General features: G+C 36.9%; 2 long non-coding RNA genes across 2 annotated transcripts; both read right to left on the bottom strand.

Annotated features, from left to right (window-relative positions):
• Positions 1 to 425: 425 nt before the first annotated feature.
• On the bottom strand, positions 426 to 2,305 carry LOC115928848. Its single transcript, XR_004066251.1, has 4 exons — positions 2,253 to 2,305; positions 1,608 to 1,816; positions 916 to 981; positions 426 to 667 (listed from the first exon to the last, which is right to left on the bottom strand). It is a non-coding gene; the product is annotated as an uncharacterized LOC115928848 (long non-coding RNA).
• Positions 2,306 to 8,150: 5,845 nt separating this feature from the next.
• On the bottom strand, positions 8,151 to 10,311 carry LOC755006. The gene is made up of 4 exons (XR_973251.2): positions 10,235 to 10,311; positions 9,410 to 9,577; positions 8,899 to 8,964; positions 8,151 to 8,335 (listed from the first exon to the last, which is right to left on the bottom strand). It is a non-coding gene; the product is annotated as an uncharacterized LOC755006 (long non-coding RNA).
• Between the last annotated feature and the right edge of the window lie 1,049 nt (positions 10,312 to 11,360).

An 11,360-nucleotide genomic window follows, 5' to 3' on the forward strand; every position in this document is an offset into this window, starting at 1 on the left:
ACACCCTTACACCACACTTTTTTAGTTTCGAGTTCACACGAGGTATAACTGCATTAACACACCCTTACACTACACTTTGTAAATCTCGATTTCACACTCTAACACTGCACTTTCTTCATCATTGATCAGTATGTTTGCAGACGAGGGAGATTCGCACGTACAAACACTTTACTTTACTCATTTCGGTCACACTGACAAACACACTCCAAACCGCAACCAAACCGACCCCAAACCGACCAATCCTTAGCGATTCGGTGTAAAGTAGTTATAGGTTCGGTCTGGTGTCGATCTGGTGTCAGTCTCTTCAGTGTCACTGGGGTCTCACACGTGTAAATGCACCATTCTCTACTCATAATCAGCCTTCACTTTGTTTTAACGATATTATCTTTGAGACCAATGTACAGAAAGGCATTTTAGAAGTGAAATAGTTTGAAAATACTTTTATTCAACTCATTTGGTGATCAGCAAAATCACTTGAAAATCAACTTCTTCTTCTACTAAACTTGAATAAGAAGTAGCTACGGGGACGGGAACTAGATCAGAGAACGGGAAAAAACGCACGAAGTGATTGGCCGAGACGTTCGTTACGTCATTTCATTCCGTTCCGGGATTGGTTGGTTACATCTACATCAGGGACGAGTCTACATGCTATCGCCATTTCCGGCTCCTGGACATTGGAAAATAAAAAAACACGAGAAATAAAATCCGTACAAAGATTATTTACATATTTACCAGAGCTCAACTGTTATAATTTATGACGTATGTGTTATTGGTCGGTCAGTAATTGTATTATCTATTAACTATATAAGCTAACAAAATAGCTCAAAATCAAAAATTCTAAAGAATTCTGGAGAATTTCGGATAATCAAGAAGGAACAACGAAGGAAAATGTAGAAGAAAAAATGATGAACTTACCGTTGCAGAAGACAACCTTGCCATTCCTCCTTCCACACCAGCATGAAGCGCCGAACATTGTGCATTCTGATTTGATGAAATACACAGAGAAATTGATTAGAAAAATTCTACTACTACTACTATCATTATTAATTCTACTTCTAGTACTACTACTATTATCAATATTATTATTATAATATTATTATAATTATACTCCTCCTATTACTACTACTACTACTGCTATTTCTACTACTGCTAATACTACCTTTTAAACAAATTATTATTATCATTACTACCACTGCTACTTTTACTGCTACCAAACCCGTTTTTAGTGACCACCTGCATAGAAAGGCCTTCTACCAATAAATACCTCCTATATTTAAACCTCTGAAAATATTTCCTGTTGAAGTCTATACTAAAGCAACCTGTCAACAAAGACTAGTATTATTGTCTCTCGTCAATGATCAGGTTTAACTGCTACCACTAGCAGTAAAAACAACTTCAAACAATAGCATATCCGTATGAAAGACTGCTACATCATTATGTTCATGTATCGCTTATATTGTAACAACAGCATCTATAGTTGAGTATCCCTTTTTCTATTATCCGTATGTCACACCATTGACATCCTTGGTAACGTAATTTTTTGGTTCTGTCTGTAGTCGGTCTCTAGGTGTGACTAGAGTCTAAATTGCAATCTTGGTTCTACTCACCCTTGTACTTCTTGAGGTTCCTTCCCATTCCCCTCTTTTCAGCCTCAAAGTACTCCACCAGGTCAGCGTCCCTCTTCATGAAATCGAGTTCAGCAGCGGTCTCGCCATTCATCTCGAACTCGGCGAGGGCGGCGACGATAAGGGCACAAGCGAGGACGAAGAACAGAGCCTTGGCCATTTTGTTTGAGGTTCGGTTTTAGTGGATAAAACTGGAGACAATGATATCAAGAATGATTTTAAACAAATATCATACATTAAATATTCTTACCAGATTCCTAGTACACATGGCAAAGAGTTTAAGTGAAAACGAGAGACTCTTTCGAATAAAGAAGAAAGCCGAGCCAGCAGTTGGAAATGCTGTACCTACTCTTGTTGCGGCGTGTTTATTAGGGTTTTTAGGTCTACTCTCATTCCTTGAAAATTGCGCAAATTCCCCTTTAAGAACATATAAAACATTTTCTTAAAGATTCAAAGATTTCCTATAACGTAACACTTGGTGATAATGAATGTATGTGTTCGTAAATGTTCGAAACGCTCGCATTATCTTAAAAAGTCCTATCTCTTTTGTTAGGGTGTCATGTTTTTCCCCCACTGAATCTCCATCACAACAATACCAACACAAAGTAGAAAGCCGGAAGATCTTACCGATTTAACAGCAAAGTGAAGTCTGGAAGCGTTGTGAGGTTTGATCAGTACGGTTTGTCATATTTATAGGAAATCCTCCCCATTCATTCCTTACAGCTACTAAAGTTAACCTTCTTAAATCGATGACCCCTCCCCGAATTTGATGAGGTAAACACGAAAGGATATAGTATTAAAAGAAAAGTAACATAGAACTAGGTATGCTTAAAAGGATTAAAAAAGAAAACGCAGACAAGACCAGATGGCTCAACAACTGAAGTACTTTAATCAATACGTTCGAGATTCTCTCCCTTCACAGCACATGACCCCATTTGCACTTTTTAGTTTAACGACATAATGTCTTTTTTGTTATGATTTCATGAACTCTGGGCCACTACTCTTCTTTATGAAGGAATTGTTACACAATTAAAAATTACGTTTAAACAAATACTAAAACTTCTTTCAATTCAAACATATACGAGTCATCAATTTTTATGTGATTTCAAGATATTAGATTTGGGCAAAAGTGAATCTTGAAACGCTTCAAGAAGTTATAAGGAGGTTTAGAACAAACGATTGTCATCCATTTCATTTATATTTCATGAATTTACCCAGCCTACTGTTTCTTTTACTTAAATACTTAGGTTTCATACGCAAAAGGACCGTAATCATGACCAATGATACAATATCCTCTTTGACATGTGTGCGTACGTGCTCTTAAGTGAGCGGATGTTCGTACGTGTGTATGTGTGTGTATGTGTGTGTGCGTGTGCGTGGGTGCGTCTGTGTGTGTGTTTGAGTAGGAATTTGTTTAATGTCAACTGATTCACCCATCATGTGCGATGGGATTCAAAACAAAATAATAAATGGAGCCTTTACATCTAACTATTTATTTTGTAGATCTGGGGCCCGTCTCATAAAACTTGTTTAAAAAATAAGTTACAATAATTGTTATATGCTACCGAAATCGTTGCATTTGATCATCTTTGAGTTAATTTGTAATAGAAATGTGTCAATAGCTAATTTTATAAAACAGTGACTAGGTCTGCACTTATATCAAAATTAAATAACGTCATTCTTTGATCATGTAATGAAATTTTTCGCGATAATTACAACAAGATAAGTCAACCGCGGACTAGTGAGCTCGTCTACTCTTTATCACAAATGGTGTCGCTTCGGATGATGTCCGTAATCACTCACGAGTTTGCCATATTGAAAGGCTAAAGTGGCCCCATACTGAGCTGAACAAACTACCGGGTAGTGTGTTGATATTCTTGCGACAATGTAGCCATACCCTAATTATCAGGGTGACGTCATTTTCACTGCGAACATAAAAGTGCAAGACATGGCTGAGCCCAGCTAGTTTGACCGTGAACAGGCAAGCAGACTGAAAGCCAAAAAGACCGACTGGTGACGGTAGACAGGAGGGAAAAGTTATCACGGCGTTCACGATATCGACGGGCATTCTGAAAATGTTCCGATATCTGCCAGGGTTTCTTACCCGCAAGACCTGCATTTTCAGTCTCGTGGACTGTAGCCAGCGCGGAACCCCTCTTTTCTCCTTTGTTTAGGCATACCACTCTGTCAGTTTTGAAATACTTGATCAATTTCACTGAAATTTGAAGGACCTGCTATATGTTTAAGGATCTGAAAAGAACAAGTTATATGTTGATACGTTCAAGGTTGTCCCATACGTTACTTAGTATTATTGCATTAGTATTGTGAACATGAAGTGACATAAATATATGAATTCATTTTATGTTTTATCTGATTGAAGCTCTAGTAGCTACTAGCTAGGCCATGTACCGCCATCGGTTAGTACTCAATTTTTAGATGTACTCGGTAACGTAATGGGACAAAATTGCCTGGACTTGACCGTATGACAATAATTTTTACTATGGTTTTATTATCATTTTTTATCATACTCCAAATTTAGCCTTTAGGTGAACATAGACAAAAATGTTTCCTACACTTTTATAATTCTTGTTCATGTTTCAGTTTTTGTGATTCTTCAATTTCAGTCGTTATTTTTGTTCAAAACTTTTGTTTTGTATGGTTTGTGATAATTTTGTGTATCTGTATTGCGGTGTAGAGCTTCATTGAAGAAAAAGTTGAGTTCTAATAGTTGTAAAGCATCTGACGGGGGTTGTACCGCTCACACCAATGGTTCTTGCAGTTGCGAGACATGCATGTCTTCGAGGACCGCACAAGATGCTCACGAGAAATCGAAAAAAGAATGTGGTCCCGATGGAAGACCAGTTGCAATATATGCAAGTGCAGCTGAAAATGGGCTATTCATCCGTCTGTTTTTCTGTTTTTGTTTATTTCGTTGCTCAGTCTTTCGGTCTTAATACTGTTGTTTTTCAACTTAATGGCATATTATTGTTTTGCTTATTTAAACTGTAGGCCTATGTCATGTATATGTTTGACCATTTTGTTATATTTATTTTTTCCTTTGATTGCAATGACGAATATCGTCATTGCCTTGTTTTCGTTCACATTCTGCACCATTAATATTCTTCTTCTTCTTTTTCTTCTTCTTTGCAGAAAATCGCATTCGTTTTGCACGTAGTGTTTGTTATTCCTAGTTAGGTGCTTTCCTCATGTCCATTTCCGTTCAAATTTCATAGGCATAGTCTCTAGCATCTCATCAAGGTCATCCAGGCGCCATTTTGTCCGTTTCTGGTCCATTTTTAGGCCTTTCTTTCTTCCTTCCTATCTCCACTATCCTAGATCCTACAAACTTCTAATAAATTCCTCTAGATAGTCTAAAAGATGTTCTTTCATCTGCGACGCATAACCTGCCCTTCAAAATGCCATCTTCGTACTCAAAATTCAAATCCGAAACCGACTCCATCAAAAATCTCTCAAATTCTTGAAAAATTGGCCCGTAAAAATCTAAAACTGCCATAACTTTATCATATAAATTTCGTTTTGTTTTTAAATCTTACCGTATCCTTATCACATAATTGCACATAGCCATGCCAAATTTCATGCTCCAATGGCTATGCAAAACATAAATAGCGCCCTCTAAAGTTCTGGGAATTGGCTTTCTTTCTGTGGCCGTATCTCCATTATGGATTGGCAGACCCGTACCCTTTTTTGGATTTAGATACCCGAAGATATCCCCTTTCAAGCCATATACGAAATTATATACCCTATCTTTGACCAAATTTGAGAAAATTGCTCTCCAAAAAATAACTTCAACTTGCTCTAAAATTGCGATCATTATACCTACAATAATGAGACTTAGCAGACACATGTATCAATATACGTGACAACTGTCTGCCAAGTTTGGTAAATTTCAATGACCTCAGCGCAAAGTTATCGATAAAAATGATGAATTTACTATGCATTACGTAATAGCGTGTTAAATGCGTGCAGTACATTGCGCGCAGATGACAATGGTGTCAAACTGACCGCAATGAAGTGCCCTTTCGGATGATACCAAGTATGATATATGTTCACACACAAAATTGTGAGTTAATTCCATTTTATACACCATATTATACTGTTTATAATTATGTTAGTATAGACGACCGTTGGTGCCAAATCGCCCGTCATTGCACGCATATCGTTGTGCCACGATTGCAGGTCTAGTTGTATATTCTTTTTGTTTAATAGACGGAAAAGAAAAGAAAAAATAAACAGACAAACAGACGTGCGAATAGCAGGATTTGGCCTACGACCCGAAGGCAGCTGCGCGCAAGCATTTAGGAAAAGGAGCATGATGATTTGGGATCAAAAACTACGAGCTGCATGTGTAGGGCTGTGAGAAGGATTTGAAGTATCTTCAAATAATATGTTTAGTCGCTTAAGATGGATGCCTATTCAGACACGTTTCCAGTTTGAACGTGCAGTGATGATGTATAAATCAATGCATGACATGGCACCAACATACTTAAACAAGATTTAAATCATGCCAGTTTACTACATGATCACAACACAAGATATGCTGTAACTAGGGATGCATTGTGTGCACCCAAACTTAGGACGGACATATATTAAAAGAGTCCTCTAATTTCTGGAATTAGAGCATGGAACCAACTTGAAAGACGTCACCTACTTTGAACAGTTGTAAATACACTCTAAAAGCCCTGTTATGTGCAGATGATGTGTAAGTGACCTTATGAGGGGGGGGGGGGGGGTTCGTATTTTTTTGACATGGTTAACGTTATATCATGTATTCATTTTATTTTTTAGCTTGTAAATAACCTTAGTGTATTTATTGAAGAGCAATTGAATGTAAACATGTAGCTAACAATTTTGGTATCACGTGTGCTAAGCTATATCAGATTATTAAAAAATGTACGTTTTCAATCATTCTTTTTCTTTCTTTTAAATACGTGTTTATCATCTATTCTTTATTTTATTTTGATTTTTTTAAAATTGTATTTTCTATTTAAATTTAAATTTAAATTTACAAATTTCTTGGAAATGCTCAAGGATACTTCTTGAATGATCAGTTATTTCTTGAGGGTACCAATTAAGTTGTATTTTACCTGTTTATATGCTTGTGTATTCATCTATTTTATTTTTGCTGCTGTTAGGCCTATTTGTTTTATCTTAACAACAGGGCCTCATGGAAGACCACCAAATTGGTGATATGTGCCACCCTGTATAAATATCAGAAATAAATAAATAAAAATAGATGATATCCAATCTTTCTGCAACTAAAAAAGCTTGCCAAAAAATTAAGATATTAAACTTTTCCGCTAAGAAGTGCACTTTCGGCATCATCGCCTCTGGCTAAGAGCATCTTATGCCAAAGTAGGCGTAACACAGACAATACAGAGACAAAGTTGCTGACCTTGAGTTTGTGCCAGCAACTGTCAGATAAATATTTAATTGACTATTATCTTGCTTCCCGGTAAAAATTGTTACGCCCCATTACAAATTGCTTTCTCTTTCATCAAAGACAAGCTGCTTATTAATAATTTTTTTTTTTTTTTTAAATCTTGATGGAGCCACATGTGCCAAATATATAGCACGTATTCATTGACTTTTCATTCTGTGAGAATTATTTTCGTGATAAAAATGAAAACAAGAAACAAATTGTGGACCTGCTTCTTGCGCCAAGTAAATTGCTTGTGAAGATAGAACGTGCTGTTGGTTTAGAGATATGGGTTAGAGTTGGGTATGGTGTTTGGTATGGAGCTAAAGTTAAGCGTTCGGTAAGTAAATTGGCATGGAGCCATTGTCGCAGGGGCATCCCTCCTATTCTTTCTCTTCAGATTTTTGCATCTCTTTGTTTAGTTTTTTATATCATGGCCGTTTTTGTAACTATGTATGTAAATTTGCATAGAGTTCAATGAAAAACAGATCAAAGCGTGTTATTTTCATGCAAGCAAGCTTGACAAGTAGCCCCCGAATTATTTTAAGTATTTTTTCCCTGAATCAAAGTGTATATCAAATTGTCAACTTTTCTGTTTTTCTTCGTATCATGCATGTTTCCTTGTAATTCATCTATTGAGCTGCAATCTGATTCCTTCCAAATTCAATTCAATTAAATAAAACACATATCGACTGCTTATTATCACAGTACGGTTTCGAGATCATCTTTGGGAATAGTTTTAACCGTTCCCCTCAAAACAGTCAATATTTGCATGTATGTGTTTAAAATAAATGAGTGGATTAATCAATCAGTCAATCAATCAATCAATCGGACCGTCTCACTAGTCAACGTCTAGTCTGTTTGTTACAGTATTCATCTCAGGTTGCTCACTCTTTCACTATTATGTCTCTAATATTCCTCATGAACTCATGGATCATCCATTATTGGCTTGATAGCAACACCAATGCAACACACACACACACACGCTCACACACAAACGCACACACACAAACACACACACTCAAACACACACATACACCCGCACATTAAAAACTCCGTCATGAAATACATCAGATACGAAAGAAAAACTTGTTTAAAATAGTTTTATTACAGTTTCACGGAATGTTGGAATCCATAAGATTTAAAGTTAGAAAATCAAAGAAAAAGAGAGAATGTGAATGGTCAAAACTGTTCCGTACGTCATTCCTTTCTGATCCGGGATTGGTCAACGGATGCTATCAGAGACTTTACATGTTATCTCCATTTCCGGCGCCTGCGAAAGAGAATAAAGGAAGAACATGACGGATGTAGATGCCTTCCGAGTCCGTGGTATATATTTTATTCATATTGAATCTCTCCACCCAGGAGAAGTAAGTTGTGACTTGGTAAGATCTCACAAGGGCACCTATTATAGGGCGGATGGGCTTATAATGTCAGATAAAGGCAATATGTTGTTTTATTATTATTTTTATGAATTATTGGGAGGGGGGAGATGAGACCATCTGGTCTCTCCTCCCGATATAACTTATTATCATCACTTGTCTTGCATCGGAGTTTCCTCCTACTCTTTTTTTAATAGTTTAATGTGTTCTTAACGTACAAAGGAAATGACTCCCCTACACACGGGACCTAAATTTAATATGCTATTCGACAGACGAAGGGTAACTCAAGCATCCCTTGATATGAACAATTGCACACTGTAACTGTGGCTACCATCAGTACTACTATTATCATTATTTGTATTATTATTATTAGTAGCAGTCGTTGTAGAAGTATAGTAATACATGTAGTAGGACCAACCTTGCAGTTATTTACTATAAAGCTGGTAGAACTTACCGCTACAGAAGACGACTGAACCACTACGCCTGTTGCACCAGCATTCCATGCCGAATTGTTGGCAGGCTGAAGGGAACAGAGAGGACATCATATTTTTTTAAAGGTTGCCAATACAAGAGAACTTGTAATAATCATTCATTCAATACAAGCATGACAATGATTTGGGAGGATATATTAGAAGCTTTCATTTGTATGTTCTGACGCCTCTTAATTGAATTCACGATATCATGCCAATCGGAAAAATCCTTTAAACTATATATCAACACTGTACTGTTTACAGGAAGAAATTCTCAAAGTAAGATATTAATTCATTACTGTTATTCTTGAAATTCCAGTTTTCCTTGTGTTATTCAATAAAAATGCATACGCTAGAATTTGATTTGATGGTTGCGCAAAGGGTTTGTTTTTATGAAAAGAATCCCTTTTTTCTTCGTCAAGTTTCTTGTGTTTCTTGTAGATTTAGGAGGGTGAAAGGGCACAAATTAAAAGTTTAAGGGCTAGATATACTCACCCTTGTACTTCTTGAGACTCCGTCCCATACCCCTCTTCTCGGTCTCAAAGAGCTCAAGGGTGTCGTCGTTGAGCTCGTAATCAGCGATGACGGCGACGATGAGGGCACAAGCCAGAACAAAGAACAGAGCCTTGGCCATTTCGATTGGTGAGTTGGTTTTTAGATAATCTGTCGTATAAATGAGACATGATTTTATTAATTCAATTATCATTTAGTAATCGGTTTCGAAAGTTATGTAGAGAATATAACTATACAAGAAATTAAATTGAGGTTCATTTTTAGCACTTCATACGGAAGCCTCTCCCTGCTACAAATTAAAATCAAAGCACGTCCACCATCACTAATCGCTTACATCTCTCTCTCTCTCCCATGCGTCTTTGTCCTCTTTCTAGTTTATCCTTCCTATCTCCCTATTTTCCGTAATCCTAAGACAAACTCTCGTAGCCAAACATGTTTATGAAAGATGCTATGCTTAGAAAGACTCTGATTACTCGTTTACCAGTCATTCAATAGATACCGTACGTAAAGCTATCGTAGTTGAGTGGTCTAATCACTTGCCTGGAAATCGTGGGTTCGACATTCATGCAAGGTATTTTAACTACATTGTTCCTCTCCATCCAGTTGTTAAATTGGTACCACGTCGGAACCGAACGTCAATAGGATTGTATTATGTAAATGTATAGTATATGTATAAAATCGGAGTAGTATGTGCTCGCCCGTCAGACGGGTGACTGGCTGGAATGCTCCCAATGAAGTGGAGAGTGTGCAGTGTAACCAAATAACCGGTTTAAACAATCGTTTAAGAATGCAATACATTTGACTTACCTTGAAAAGAGCAGGAATATCTTGAATATCTCTGTGATCTGCAACTGAATGACGTTGTCCACAAGACACTCTGTATTTATAGGAATTCAATCTCTAAGAGCACCGTAATGAAATCGTGTTTGAATAACATGTTTTTTCAAACCAAATGTCACACCCTATTAATTCAGCTTAACTAAGAAGGTCAGCTGTATGTGATTCTTCATTTAAACATGTCTAACAGCAGGAGTAGTGGGGAAGTGATGCCAATGTTTTTCTTATGAAGGTTTGTAGTAAACGAGCTTGAACTTCAGCTTGATTTACCTGTTATATCTTTTTCTTGTTTAAGCCAGGGCCATCGTCAACTTTCGCCTTCTGTGTTAACATTTATTTCAACATAAGGCGTTCTCAGCCAGAGACTATGTTTCTTGAAGCCCACCTTCCGTGTGTGACAAGAGAGAGGAACGCAATCACAAAGTAGAGTCTCTTCATTTATTTTCGCTTAGCTTATCATGCAGAGAGACATCATGCAATCTCTTCATGAAACATCAAACCAGTAGATGAATAAATTGTGATTGATTGGAGGAAAGTTTGTAAGCTCAAGCACATACGCATATTTATCAAAAGTCACACTTCGGATACTGTATTCTTGCCACCGGCTGCGTGGCAGTATGCTTTACTGAACATAAATGATCATATACAACTAGTTGATTCCAGGTGTAATGATTTAAACTGATACTAAGACTGAAAGAGATCATGAGCAAACAGATACCACCCTTGATAACTTTACAAACGAATGATCCAACACAAGAGATTGTTCTCAATGAAGAACACATTTGATACAATACAAATCAAACGGAGGCGTCGTGGTATGGTTCATTTACTTATTTCTCAATTCAAGAGTTGAGGGTTCGAATCCCAGCCCCGCACTAATATCCTTTAGCGAGACAATACTCAACAGAGATGGATTATTATGATGTAAATCAGAATTTGCCAATCTTCACACAGGCTGGTAATTGATGAAGTAATAATAATTGAAGGGCCCACATGAAGAACAATATTAAAACCGACGTGGCTATTCTGGGTATTATTAATAATATACATTTTTATTAATTATTGGTAAAGATCTCCTATAGATCTAATATCGTAA

This window comes from Strongylocentrotus purpuratus, unplaced genomic scaffold, assembly GCF_000002235.5.
Source record: "Strongylocentrotus purpuratus isolate Spur 01 unplaced genomic scaffold, Spur_5.0 spur5_scaffold_3, whole genome shotgun sequence".
Taxonomy (NCBI): domain Eukaryota; kingdom Metazoa; phylum Echinodermata; class Echinoidea; order Camarodonta; family Strongylocentrotidae; genus Strongylocentrotus; species Strongylocentrotus purpuratus.